This window comes from Vulpes vulpes, chromosome 8 (genome assembly GCF_048418805.1).
Source record: "Vulpes vulpes isolate BD-2025 chromosome 8, VulVul3, whole genome shotgun sequence".
In the NCBI taxonomy this organism is placed as follows: domain Eukaryota; kingdom Metazoa; phylum Chordata; class Mammalia; order Carnivora; family Canidae; genus Vulpes; species Vulpes vulpes.
In genome coordinates, this window is record NC_132787.1 from 37,077,963 (window position 1) to 37,092,799 (window position 14,837).

Genomic DNA, 14,837 nt, shown 5'->3' on the forward strand with positions numbered 1-14,837 from the left:
AGAATGAAAGGCAGAGGAAGGGAGAAGGTGACCCTTTCTAAGACATTGTCTTTCTCCTGCCCTTGACTGAAACTGATACCATCAGCTCCCCTGATTCTCAGACCTTTGGACTTGGACACTATCAGCAATCCTGGGTCTCCAGCTTATAAGTGGAAGATTGTGAGACATCCCAGCCTCCATAATTGCATGAACCAACTCCTTATTAACTTTCAGGGTTCCCTGGAGGACCCTGTCTAATACACAGAAAATTAATGGCAAAGGACACTTTTTTTTTTTGACAGTAAGTAGGATTTCTTGGTGGGCATGAATAGGGAGGGGGCGGTGTGGAGGCTGTCACGAGTGCAGAGCCCACCATTTGTCCAGGAAGCCACAATTAGGGATGTATTTGATACCACAACCATCGGGAATGAGCTGCTTTTCAGCCACCATGTCTTCAAATCCATCCACATTAAACTTAGTGTAGCCCCACTTCTTAGAGCTATGGATCTTCTGGCAGTCAGGGAACTTGAACTTGGCCATATGTAGGGCCTCAATCGCATGCTCTTTGTTCTGCAGCTTGGTGCAGATGGACATGATGACTTGGCCAATGTGGCCCCTGGCTACTGTGCTCTGGGGCTTTCCAAAGGCACCCTACATGACTGTCTGCAGCCTAATTGGATTTGGCATGAGGTCAGACCTCAAAGTCCACTGGAAAGGGCTGTCTCCAAGGCTGCTTAGGGCAACCCATACAATCAACAGGCTGCATACAATACCAAGGAGGCTGTCTGCAGCCCTGGCACACTGGGCCCCCATGGGGAAAGAGCACAGTCAGCTTACTTGGCTGCAGAGGACACATTTTCTTTATATGGTTTGTGAACAGTGCACATATTGAGAATAAAAATCAAAGTGTAAATTTTGGAAAATCAGACAAGATGTTAAACATGAGGGAAAACTAAATCTTCAAGTGTGAACAGGGTTTAAAAAGTAAGTGAGCTTGCCATACCAATGGCAATCTTAAGTCTTAATAATAGTCATTGTATTTCAAATACTACATCACTATATGTATCTCAGGAAAGAATGAAGTTCATAGGAATTAAGATACACATGTAAAATGACATTTCATAGAGGACTACAGTGGAACAAAAATCAATGTAATATATAGCACTTTCCCAAGATGTTCCAAGCAATCAAAACATGCAAAGTGAAATTTTATTGAGAGGCCCTTGACATGACCGCCAGTGGCTTTATGAACGTTTTAAGTTTTCTTTTTCTTTATTTTGACAGTGAGGATGTACTTTATTAATTTTTAGTTTTAGCATTTCATCAGTAGTAGAATAAAATTACAACCTTTGTAATAAATTTAAATTTCTGGTACATCCAATAGCTCCTTTGGAAATAGTTGAAATGGGCTTTGAAGCCTTGATGGGCACAGATTGTGAAAGAAATGAATGCACAGAGGGTAGGGGAGAAATCAAAGAATGTTTCAGCAAAGTAAGATAAATTGTTGAAAAATAGGAATCATTGTACTTGTAGCTAGAGAGAGCACTTAGAATTTTATCCCCAAACCAAACATGTCTGCTTTTATTCTTTAATGCCAAGACCCAAACTCTTCAATCCTTTGTTCCAACAAATTTCCACCCAACAATTGAATGGTTTATGTGAAATAATTGTCCAACCTACTGTGTTGGGTTTTTTTGTTGGTTTGTTTTACAATTTTATTACCCAATTTCAGGTTTACATAAATCCTCTAGAAAATTCAAAGTCAGTTAAAAATAATCTCAGAGGTAAGCCCAGGCAAACACAGCCTGCTGCAGTTTTCCCAGATGCATGAATTTTCTTTGTGAGGCAAGCACATGATAGGCCTTTAGAGGAGAAGAAAAAATGAAACAGTGTAATGGTTTCATTATGATCATTTCCCAGCCTCACATCTGTAATGATACTGAATCTGTTACTAATGAAATAGGGCTGTCATAGGAAATAAAACATTGGGGCCACAATAATGGCTGAGATACCATCAGAAACATAACCTAGGCCTCACACTTTCTTTTTGCCTGACCAGGCTTTAGGAAGGGCCATTGTCTTCCTTAAATATTTCTGAAACAAGATTATTGCCATAAACATCTATGTAATCCATCTCCTTCTATAATGGAACATAATAATATAGATAAGTAATTCCAAACTAGTTCTGTTAAAATAGTTTTTTCTCCGATAATTTAGAAAAATGAGTCTTAACTCATGTCTACCTTGGGAGTAGGGGTGGGGGTCAACATTGATCTGTTTTTCACCTTTGTAATTCCTTTAGTTCTTATCATGATATTTTTTACTTATATTTTTTTATTCGAGTTCAATTTGCCAACATATAGTATAACACCCAGTGCTCATCCCATCAAGTGCCCCCCTCAGTGATCATCATCCAGTCACCCCATCCCCCCGCCCACCTCCCCTTCCACTGCCCCTTGTTCATTTCCCAGAGTTAGGAGTCTCTTTGTCATGATATATTTTTAAAAATATTTATTTATTTATTATTTATGATAGACATAGAGAGAGAGAGAGAGGCAGAGACACAGGAGGAGGGAGAAGCAGGCTCCATGCCAGGAGCCGGACGCAGGACTCGATCCCGGGACTCCAGGATTGCACCCTGGGCCAAAGGCAGGCGCTAAACCACTGAGCTGCCCAGGGATCCCCAATGTCATGAAATTTTTAAGGAGATTCTTCCCAGGTCATGTCTTTGGCAGCCTGGTCATACAAATATCTTACCCTGTCCTCCTTAAGAGGTTTGAAATCATCTTTACCCAGCACTAACACTATAGAATGGCATCAAGTTCTAAATTAATGTTTGAGAAAGCATACCAAAAAATAAACTAATCAGGGTAAAAAAAAAAAAAAGCATACATGAATGGAGAACAAATTGGGACACATCATGGTGTCATGGCAGGAGGGAGTGCTCCAGGCTTCCTACCTCAAGCCAATTAGTCAATATAATTATGAAATGTCAACATCTTCCAAGAATGATCTGGTCTTCCCGTGTCTCCCAAATTCATACAAGGAAGAATTTGGGACTTCTGCTATCAGTTATCTTTAGCTAGACTTTTCACAGTATGAGTCATTTTACCACTATCTTAATTTACATTTTCCTCTTTACTGGTGAAGAGTATATGTTTATGTATTTATTGGAAATTTGCATTTCTATGTTTCTATTATAAATTTTATTTGGTTAATTCTAAGAACTTATCATGCAATAGATTTTACTATTTGTATATCATCTTAATTTTAAAAGAGAGATAATTTTGTTTTTTCAATGTTTACAGTACTTTTCTATTTTCTTTCCAAGCTATTTCCTTCAGTTTTAACTGACTGTGATCAAGACTTTACATCCCTCCTGCCCTGCCATATTCTTATTTTAATTGAATTTCTTAGAGACAGTGTTTGAATGAAAATGCTGACACTTCTCCTGAGACAAAACAAGTTCTAGTTGTAAACCAGTCCAAAAACCACATTTAGAGGGGGTAATTACATACTTTAGAATGTATAAAGGGATTTTTAAATTTTTAAATTAGGATGGGAGATATATACCTAATATATTATCCATATATTTTATGGAGAGAAAGAGATAGCTGACCACCCAGGAGTCCATTGGGAATATGCAAAAGGGTTATGAAATGGGTTCTTACATCAGTACACACACACACACACACACACACACACACAGCTGAGAGTTATTATTTATTCTTTCAACAAGCATTTATTGATTCAGGTGTTCTTTAGGTTCTAGGAATACTGAAGTGAAGTGAAGGCAGATAAAAATCCTTGCTTTAATGGTAAATATTTTCTAGTAAGTGGAGAAACAATTAACAGTATCACAAAAATTTTAAGTAAAACATGTAGCATATTAGATGATAAATAACATGGGTAACAAATAAAGTAGGAAAGGAGAGAGAAAATTCTTCCTGAAAGAAAGGCAAATGATCTCAGAGGCCATGGAGGGCAGGATCTCTGAGAGACTTGGCCTCCCTTTTAAGGATTCTCTCCGGCGTTACTCTGATTTCTGTTGGAAGCCACTGGAGGTTTTGCAAAGAGCAGTGTCACAGTGTGAGTTACCTTATCACAAGACCTCTCCAGTTGCTGCACTGAGGGGGGAAAAGAGACAGCTTAGGGAAATCTTTTATGCTTATAATAATAATTATAAACCCTATGAGAGATGATGCCATCTTAGGCCAAGGTGGTAAAGATGATAAGAAGTATTAAAATTCCAGATATGTTTTGAATGATAAACCAGTAGGGGGATCCCTGGGTGGCGCAGCGGTTTGGCGCCTGCCTTTGGCCCAGGGCGCGATCCTGGAGACCCCGGATCGAATCCCACGTCGGGCTCCCGGTGCATGGAGCCTGCTTCTCCCTCTGCCGGTGTCTCTGCCTCTCTCTCTCTCTGTGACTATCATAAATAAATAAAAATTAAAAAAAAATTTTTTTTAAAAAATAAATAAACCAGTAGGGGTGCTGATGGATTGATATGAATTATCAGGGAAAATAGGAGTTAAGGATGACTCCAGCAGTCCAGATTTTTGGCCTGAACATTTATAAGAAGAGAGCTGCTCAGTTGGCTATTTGGTACCATCCCTATTATATAGGAAGGTGGATATATAAATATCTTGTCCACCTTTTTAAAAGTAATTCGATCTTTTAGGAAATGGCTATATAGGCAATTAGCTAAAAGTTTATTTCTCAACTGAAATTTTGTGTTAGTTTGAGACTGTTCCCTGATTCTCAGTGCTTTGTTGATTTTAATTTTAGAGTTACTGTAGCATGGTTGGATTTTATTTCTTCTTATTATTTTTAGTTTCCTTTGTACTTATATATTTCCATCTCATCTGTACTAGTTTTTAAACAGATCAGTGTGTTCTTGGGACACACTCTTCTGTCTCTACACCTTTGTGTGGGGAGCAGAGAGGGTGGGGAGGGGAGGTGGGAGAGGAAGGGAATTTTCACAGTTGTAATTAAATATTTAATTGTGTAAGTACTGCTTATTTCCCTTGCCAGAATGTATCACTCATGAGTGCAAGACAATGTCTATTTGTTCATTGTTGTTTGCCCACATTTATCCCCCTGCCTAATTTGTAATTGTTTCGTAGTAAGTGTTGAAATTCCAAATGCAGGCATAAATTATAGAGGTACTTTAATGGAGCAGTGTTGTGCAATGCTGGGGACATTCGGAAGGCAAACTTTCATTCCAACCAAATTTACCACATTTATGCTCTAAGAACATAACCTCACACTGAGCTTATAACATCATTATGTTCTGGTGCTCCCTTCCCTATCCCCAAGTTGTTAACTAATATGTAGCATGAAGTGGTTTCCCTTCTCTTCTTTTCTCAGCTCCTAACCTAATTAAGGCAGCACCTTAAAGGCTGGTGCGAAGGTAGGGTTACCAGATGGGATACAGGATGCACGGTTCAATGCGTGTCATATATTTTAATCGCTAAATCTGGCAGCTCTTTGCGAAGATGTGTATGCATCTGTTCATGATGGTGTTAATCTGAGAGTTAACAGAAAAACAGGGTTTTTCTGGGTGGCTCAAGATTTGCTGGGTTCAGTAGGTTGAGCATCCGACTCTTGATTTCAGCTCAGGTCATGATCTCACAGTTGTGCGATGGAGCCCAGCACTGGGTCTCTGCCCTTGGTGTGAAGCCTACTTGAGATTCTTTCTCTCTTCCCTCTCTGGTCTTCCCAACTTACAAAAAAAAAAAAAAAAAAAAAAAAAAAAAAGCACCTGGGTGGCTCAGTGGTTGAGCATCTGCCTTTGGCTCAGGTTGTGGTCCTAGGGTCCTGGAATCAGGTGATCAAGTCTCACATCAGGCTCCCACAGGGAGCCTACTTCTCCCTCTGCTTATGTCTCTGCCTCTCTCTATGTCTCTTATGAATAAAGAAATAAATAAAATCTTAAAAAAAAAGCGAGTTAACAGAAAAACAAACAGCTTCCCTACAAAATCCCTCTTGCAGGTCCCTACAAAACCTGGCAGGGCAACATTTAGAAAATCAGCCTTCCTAGCTGTAAAATGTGCCTCTGCCCATTCTTGTTAAATGGACATGAAAATTTGAATTTGACTGAGGAGCATAGCATGGTAACATCTTTATTTTCCAGATTTGTTGGTTGCATGAACTTTCCTGCCAGAGTAAATTTTGCTGTGATTTTTTTGGATAGGGGCCTGTCTGGTAGGATCAATGAAACCCAGCATTACAGGGTCATGGTGTCTTCTAGAGGAGATCTCCTCTTTCACAATGTCACTAAGGCCCCAGTTTATTGGGGCCTTATTTATTGAAATAGGTCTATTTTCCTTTCATATTTGTCTTGTTGAGCTCATTTCTTACCCACTTACAGAGACAGAAAATAGAAAATCTAAATTTCATAAACCAAAGTGATTCTTCAGTATTTTTAACTCTATATGATTCTCATTCACTGAGTCAAGAAAGTATTTATTGGATGGCTACAAAGTGCCAACTAATGTTTTAAGAATTATAAATGCTATGTGATCGACAAGATAAATGATCAGAAGAGGATTGATTGTAAATGCAGGTAAAATACCTTCTTATAAATCATTTGGTGTTTTGAGTCTCATCCCTAGGGTGATGATGCCCTCTTGTGGCTCTAGATTGCTGCCAAATCATTTCTCAATTTCTTTTGGAATTCAGGGTGCTTATTATGAAATGCCATGACATATTTGTATGTTAACATTAAATTATAGCATAAAAATCTACATTAAGCAAACTTTAAACTTACTCTATATTTTAGGATATAGATTTCCAAGAAAAAAATTTACCTTTAATTTAGTTTTTTTCTTTTCTGTTGGGAAAATAACATAATTAATTTGGGTTGATAGAACATCGGTACGTGTGTGTGTGCATGTGTCGTTTATTCACGGTACTTATGTTGTGTAAAGTCACTGAGAACACGGGATTAGTGAATACCGAACCATTGCTCTTAGACGAAATATAGAGTTAGCTGTCTGTGAACCTCGGGTCACATTTTTTTGGTCAACTGATCAATATATCTGTTTTCTGCATTTTCTCTTTAAAGGCACTGTATTAAGTATATATATTGATGGTTCACTATCATAATAAGATTCATTAACTGCCAACAGCAGCATAGCTCATGCCTAAGGAAGTTTATCCAACACACGTATTTTCTCCATTAGGCACATCACAGCTTTTCCACTTAGGAACAACAGACAGCACATCAGCCCTGCATGTAAAGGAGCATTTTAGACAGTGACCTCACCAACAGAGAAGCACAAAAATACACACACAAAAAAAACCCTCCACTGCACTAAATGTACCACAAAAAGGATACTTGTTTAGTGTAGGGGAGGGTAGACAAAAAGGCAGAGCATCAGCTAGCTTGCCCTCTGCTGATAACATGTGCCTCAGGCAACTCAAATTTTTGTGACTGTGCACGTCCATGAATGGCCATGAAAGTCTCATGAGTATTGATTTTATTTTTATTTTTTCATAGTTAAATATATTTTTTAGTATATTTGACATACGATGTTACCTTAGTTTCAGGTGTACAACATAGTGATTCAACATATACATTATGCTTTACTCACTAGTGTATCTACCTACCATCTGTCATGCAATGCTGTTACAATATCACTGATTATATTCCCTGTGTTGTCCCTTTTATTCCCATGACCTATCATTCTGTAACTGGAAGGCTGTATTTTCCACTCCTTTTCATTTATTTATCTATTTATTTAAATTTAAATTCAATTAGCCAGCATATAGTAAGTACATCATTAGTTTCAGATGCAGAGTTCAATAATTGACCAGTTGCCTATAACACCTGGTGGTCATCATATCCCGTGTCTTCCTTAATGCCCATCACCCAATTATCCCATCCTGCTACTCACCTCCCATCCAGAACCCTTGAGTACTGACTTTAAGTTTGCAAGTACATTTTAGCAAATAAGTGAATTTATAAATACATGAAAAATGAAGATCAGTTGTATACGTGATCCCTCCTGAGACATTTAGGGATCTGAGGCTAGGAAAAAGCTCAAGAATAACTATGTTTATTTTATCTGACCAAACAAAGCGATATAAAATAAAGCAAAAAGTTACAATATTATTCTTAAATATAAAGAGTCAAAGGACCAATTAGTGATAATTGTCATCATCTTTACTTTGAAGGAAAGAGCATACCTTGAGTATTGTGTTTGGCTAATCTCTGAACACTTTCAGAAGAATATTGGCCAGGATGGATGTTCATACTATATTGTTAATTCCAAAAAATGCAAGTAGAAGGTAGAGATAAATCAACTATAATAAATTTGAGAAAAAGAAGTATGTTACAGTTAGCAAATTGAATCACTCATAACTCATATTAATATTTGTTATTTTAGGGGGTTAAGATAGGGAAGAGAATAATAATTAGTATCTTGAGCCAAACTCTCTAAAATCCCAGTTCAGCCATTAACTAACATATATGACTTTTCCAATAACCTAACCTCTCTGTGCCTTAACATCTCCTTCTATAAAGTGAGTACAATAGTGCCTATCACTATAGCCAATTTCCTCCTTAAAATATTGGGCAAATTCCGAACCATGCCAGGGCCAGATACAATAAAATAACCCAAAGTCTTCTGAAAAATAGAAGTTTTTGTAGCCTAGTGATGTTAAAGAGACAAAGATTTGATTCTAGAGCTCACCAAAAAGGTCTCTAGAGAACATACTAAGCTTTCAGTTGAAAGCCTTGGAGGACTATCTCAGGAACAGGACGAATAGAGATAGGCTGTTCTTTAGCAAAAATGAAACCTACACTCAACTCATTAGGATTGCATCCTACACTCAACTCATTGGGATCAGCATCTCATTAGGATTGAAGTGTTCTAACCCCACTCTAATCTGTCTGCCAGAGAAAAAGATATCATATGGAGTCTCTCTGGTTTTTATATGCTGAAATGACTGAAGACCAAGATAAAGGGTCCAATAAACACAGGTAATCCACAGGTGATCAGAATATTGAAATTAACATAAAGACTTTAAAATAAGTGTGATCTAGAAAGTTAAGTAAGTCAATGAAAAGAGAGGCAAAACTGAAAACATTTCCCTGGAGAGATGGAAATTCTGGTCGTGGAAGAACACAATACCTCAAATGAGGAACTCAAGGGATAGTTTTAAGAACAAATTAGACACAGCAAACTGGAAGCCACACCAATATAACATGTCCAGAATGAAGGACAGAGAGAAAAAAAGAAAACATAGAAAGAAGTTTGAGAGACATATTAGACATAGTGAAAAGTCTAACATGCATTACTTTGGAGTTTCAGAAGAAAAAAGAAAGAAAATCAGGGAGAAGCAATTTTTGCAAAGAAATGTCTGGGACGCCTAGGTGGCTCAGCGGTTGAGCATCTGCCTTTGGCTCAGGTTGTGTCCCAGGGTCCTGGGATCAAGGGATCAAGTCCCGGGATCCTGAGATCCCGTTCCACTTCAAGCTCCCTGCATGGAGCCTGCTTCTCCCTCTGTCTGTGTCTCTGCCTCTCTCTCTGTGTCTCTCATGAATAAATAAATTAAAGCTTTATAAAAAAAGAGAAAATAGCTAAGAATTTCCCCCAAATTATGAAGTAAACTAACTCATGGATAAATTCAAGAAGTGCTAAAATTCTCAAACAGGATAAACAACAATAAAACTACTCTTAGGAGAGTGCCTGGGTGGCTCAGTCGATTAAGCATCTGACTCTTGAATTCAGCTCAGGTCATGACCCAAGATCCTTGGATCCGGAGCCTGCTCTCTGCTCAGCAGGTAGTCTGCTTTTCCCTCTCCCTCTGCCACTCCCCCTGCTTGTGCTCATGCTCTCTCTCTCACTCTGTGTCAAATAAATAAAATATTTAAAAAACGACTCTTAGCTACATTTTAATAAAATTGATGAGACTTGAAGCAAAAGGAAAATCTTAACATCTGAAAGAAAATAATACATTTTTTCTTGAAAGGAACAAAACTAAGACCAAAACTGACTTCTTACCAGAAGATAAATAGGCACTGGAAATAGAAGGATATACATGTTTATGGATTACTCAATATATTAAATATCAATCCTCAAAATACTTAAAAATATCAATTTCCTACAAACTCATATATGAATTCAAAATATTCTCAGGAAAATTCCAGCAAAGTTGTGTGTGTGTGTGTATACATGTGTGTGTGTGTTGACAAAGTTATTCCAAAACATATATGTAAATGTAAATGGTATAAAACAGATAAGGTGATCTCAGTGGATAAGGACATAAGGACATGGAGTGGGGGCACATACACTGTTAGATATTAGACCTATTATAAAATGACAGTAATCTAACCAGCATAGCATTTACCTAAGTACAGATAAGTAAACCAGTAGATAAATAATGCCATCCAGAAAGACTCACACATTTATCTGATTTATGAGAAAAGTGTCACTACTATACAGTAAGGATACACTTTTCACTATATGTCTTTGGTTATCCCTATGGAACAAGAGAATCTGTCCATTGATGAATGGATGATGAAAAAGTGGTCTGTATATACACAATGGAATATTACTCAGCCATAAAGAAGAAGGAAATCTTGCAATTTGTGACAACATGGATGGACTTTGGAGGGCCTTACACTAAGTAAAATATGTCAGGTGGAGAAAGATATATACGTATAATCTTACTTATATATGGAATCTAAAATTAAAAAAAATACAAACATAAAAACAAACCTAAGCTCATGAATACAGAAAACAGATTAGTGGTGTGGAGGTAAAATGGGTGAAGAGAGCTAAGAAGTTTAATTTCCAGCTATAAAATAAATAAGTCCTGGGGATGTAATATATAGCATGGCGACCATAGTTAATAATGCTGTATTTACATTTGAAAGTTGCAAAGAAAATAGATGTTAAAAGTTTTCATCACAAGAAAACAAAATTTGTAACTGTGTGTGATGATGAATTTTTAGGAGACTTATTGTGGTGATCTTTTAGCAATATGTATAAATATTAAATCATTGTGCTGTACACATGAAACTAAAATGATGTTATATGTCAATTATATCAAAATTTTAAAATAAAGTGTTTATTATGTTAAAAAAAGAATCCTTATGCCTAAATTCAGATGTATGATTGACCTTAATGGTAAAAATAAATCAGTGATAGTTAATTTTTAAAAAATTTCATTTATGTATGTATTTGAGAGAGAAAGAGGGCATGTGAAGTAGGGGTGAGTAATAAAGGGAGAGGGAAAGGGAGTAGGGGAAATAATCTTAAGCAGACTGTGCTGAACATGGAGCCTGACTTGGGGCTCAATCTTATGAGCCTAAGACTTTGACCTGAGCCAAAACCAAGAGTCAGCTGCTTAACTGAATGAGCCAACCAGGCACCCCTTAATGATGCTTTTAGACAAAATGATTAGATACATAGTAACTCCATAAATTTGGCATACAGAAAGTTGTTTTTATTTATTTGTTATTTTTTTATTTTTTAAAAATGTTTTATTTATTTATTCATGAGAGACACAGAGATTGAGTGAGAGAGAGAGGCAAAGACACAGGCAGAGGGAGAAGCAGGCTCCATGCAGGGAGCCCGACATGGGACTCGATCCAAGGACTCCAGGATCAGGCCCTGGGCTGAAGGTGATGCCAAACAGCTGAGCCACCCGGGCTGCCCCGAAAGTTGTTTTTAAAGTATACAAAAATCACTTACCATAAAGAACAATATTAATTAATTGGACTATATAAAAAATTTTAACTTCTATTAATCAAAAGATACCTTTAAGAGAGTAAAGAACAAGCCTCACAGTGTAAAGGTAGTGAAAAATATGTATTCAGCAAGGGACTCATATCTAGGATATATAAAGAAATTCCACAAGTCAACAAGACAATTTTTCTACTGAAAAATGATTAAAAACTCAGACATTACACAAAAGCATATTCAAATGGCCAATAAATAAATGAAATATGCTCAACTTTGTTATCCATCAAGACATGCAAGAATACCAATGTATCAACAAAAGCAGGCAGTACCATGCATTGGAAAGAACATGGAACAACTTGATGCTATATATAATTATATATATTTTTATTTGCTGCTGGTGGTACAGGCACTTTGGAAAACTCTTTGGCCATGTCTGCTAAAGTGGCACATAGAAATATCTTTTGACACAGCTCTTCCATTCCTAGGTGCAAACTCAACAGGAAAGCATACAAATGTTCACCTAAAGTACTGTATAAAAATGTCCATAGCAGCATTTTGCAATAGGTCCAAATTGGAAACCATCTAAATGTCCATCAAAAGTAGTAGATTCACAGGGCACCTGGGGGGCTCAGTTGGTTGAGTGTCCAACTCTTGATTTCAGCTCAGGTCATGATCTCAGGGTCATGAGATTGAGCCCCACCCACATCAAGCTCTGTGCTCAGTGTAGGGTCTACTTGTCCCTCTCTGTCCCCCCACTTGCTGTCTCTCTCTCTCAATAAAGAAATCTTTTAAAAAGGTAGTAGATTCACAAATGGAATACCACACAGAAGTTAAAATGACTGAACTTGAACTACAGAAAACACCATGAAGTGACTATCAGAATTATGTTGAGTAAAGAGTGCAGGCACAACCTATTACATAGCAAGCATGATTGCAAGTATTATGTAAAGTTTCAAAACAGGCCAAAATAATCTGCAGTGTAAAGAGTCAATATAAATGGTTACCCTGGGGAGAGAGAGATATCTGAGGACACAAGGGTGTCTTCTGTGGTGGTGTCATTTTTGTGTTCTTACCTGCATATTGGTTATGTAGGTATGTTAATTTCATGAAAATTCATCAATCTGTACACTTGTGACAATCTTTTTGTGTTTCTATCGATAGTTAAATAAAATTTTTGGTTATAAAGTAGTGCTTATCATTAATCAGTTTTTTTGGAATATTAGTTCATTTAATATAAGTTCTCAGAACACTGTTTACCCAATCTACTGCTATGCATCATGTTTTAACATCATTATCATTAATCCTGTCTTTATACACTTTCATATTATTTTTCTTGTAACAAAAGGCTGGTATTACTTTTGTGACTCCCAAAAAACCAATAAATCAAAAAATTATTTTCAAGCATACAGATTGACTATTTTTTTTAAAGTGATGGAGAGAGCATGCACAGACGCTGGACAGGAGCAGAGGGAGAGGGAGAGAGATAATCTGAAATAGGCTCCACACTAAGCATGGAGCCCAACGCAAGACTCAGTCTCACAACCCTGAGATCATGACCTGAGCTGAAATCAAGAGTTGGATGCTTAGCCCACTGAGCTACCTGGGTGGCCCTAGATTGACTTCTTTAACAGATATTTTATCTTTATTAGAAATGTGATTTTATAAGATATGTTTCAATGTTATTTCAGTTTCTTAAATACTAATGCCATGTATTTGACATTGTCTTGCAACCCAAAGACTGTAAACCTCAGTTCCTTCTAGGAACTGACAGGGCTAATGATATCTTTTTTTTATTGGAATGCTATAGGATTAAATAAAGTAATTCTTGTAAAGCCTCAATATATTTCATCATTATTATTACTATTGACACTAACATCATAGTCTTATGTTTTTATGGAAGTTTGAATTTTCCAAATGCTTTCACAAGGCTTTTTCCATTCAATGCTTGTGCCATTCCTATGAGGTGTGATTATATATATTTTACAAAGATGGGAATTGAATTATATTTATTCAAGAACTCAGTACAGTGATTATAGACAATAATAGCATATTATAATCACTAAACTTGGTAAGAGTCTAGAACTTAATTGTTCCAACCGCAAAAAAGACTCCATGAGAGTCTTAATGATTATTACTCAATGTGATGGAGGCGCTCTGGCTACAATGGTAATAATGTTACAGTATAGAAAATGTATCAAATCAACATATTGTACACCTTAAATTTATACAGTGTTATATGTCAAATGCATTTCAGTAAAAAAAAGAAATCATAAAAAAAAAAGAATGCGCAACTGGGTAATGGCAAAATTTTAACAATAAGCTAAGTGTCTAAATTCCTTGGTAAGCATTTTCATTATTCCACTTGACATACTTAGAACTCAGGTTTGAACCCAATTAGTTAGCTTTGCAACAATTCTTTGTTTTTAAATTTTTTCCTTTGGTTATGATAATTAATGCTACTTTTTTAAATTAAGATTTTATTTATTTATTCATGAGAGACACAGAGAAAGAGGCAGAGACACAGGCGGAGGGAGAAGCAGGCTCCATGCAGGAAGCCTGACGTGGGACTCCATCCCAGGAATCAAGGATCATGCCCTGAGCCAAAGGCAGGCGCTTTCACCACCGAGCCAGCCACACAGGCGTCCTTAACTTTTGATGAAAGGGCTCCTTTACAGCAGAACTTTTTTTCCCAGAATCTTTTTCATGCTCTAAATTTTAAGAATACAGGGATGCTTGGATGGCTCAGTGGTTGAGCGTCTGCTTTTGGCTCAGGTTGTGACCCTGAGGTCCCGGGATCGAGTCCCACATCGGGGTCCCCAGAGGGAGCCTGCCTGCTTCTCCCTCTGAGTACGTCTCTGCCTCTCTGTGTCTCTCATGAATAAATAAAATCTTTAAAAACTAAAATAAATTTTGAGAATACAGTTTAATTTCACCGAACATGGGAGCCATACGTTTGGCTCTTGAACAACGTAGGGGTTAGGGGTGGTGAATCCCTGTGCAGTGGAAAATCCATGTATAACTTTTGACTCCCCAAAAGCTTAACTACTACTAGGGTACTACTGATTGAAAGCCTTGCCAGTAACATAATTCATTTACATGTATTTTGTATATGTCTAATATACTATATTTTTATAATAAAGCTAGAGAAAAGAAAATGTG

General features: G+C 37.1%; 1 non-coding gene across 1 annotated transcript; it reads right to left on the minus strand.

Moving 5' to 3' along the window:
• Window positions 1-695: 695 nt before the first annotated feature.
• Window positions 696-826, minus strand: LOC112917637 (small nucleolar RNA SNORA70). Its single transcript, XR_003234499.1, has one exon. It is a non-coding gene; the product is annotated as a small nucleolar RNA SNORA70 (small nucleolar RNA).
• Between the last annotated feature and the right edge of the window lie 14,011 nt (window positions 827-14,837).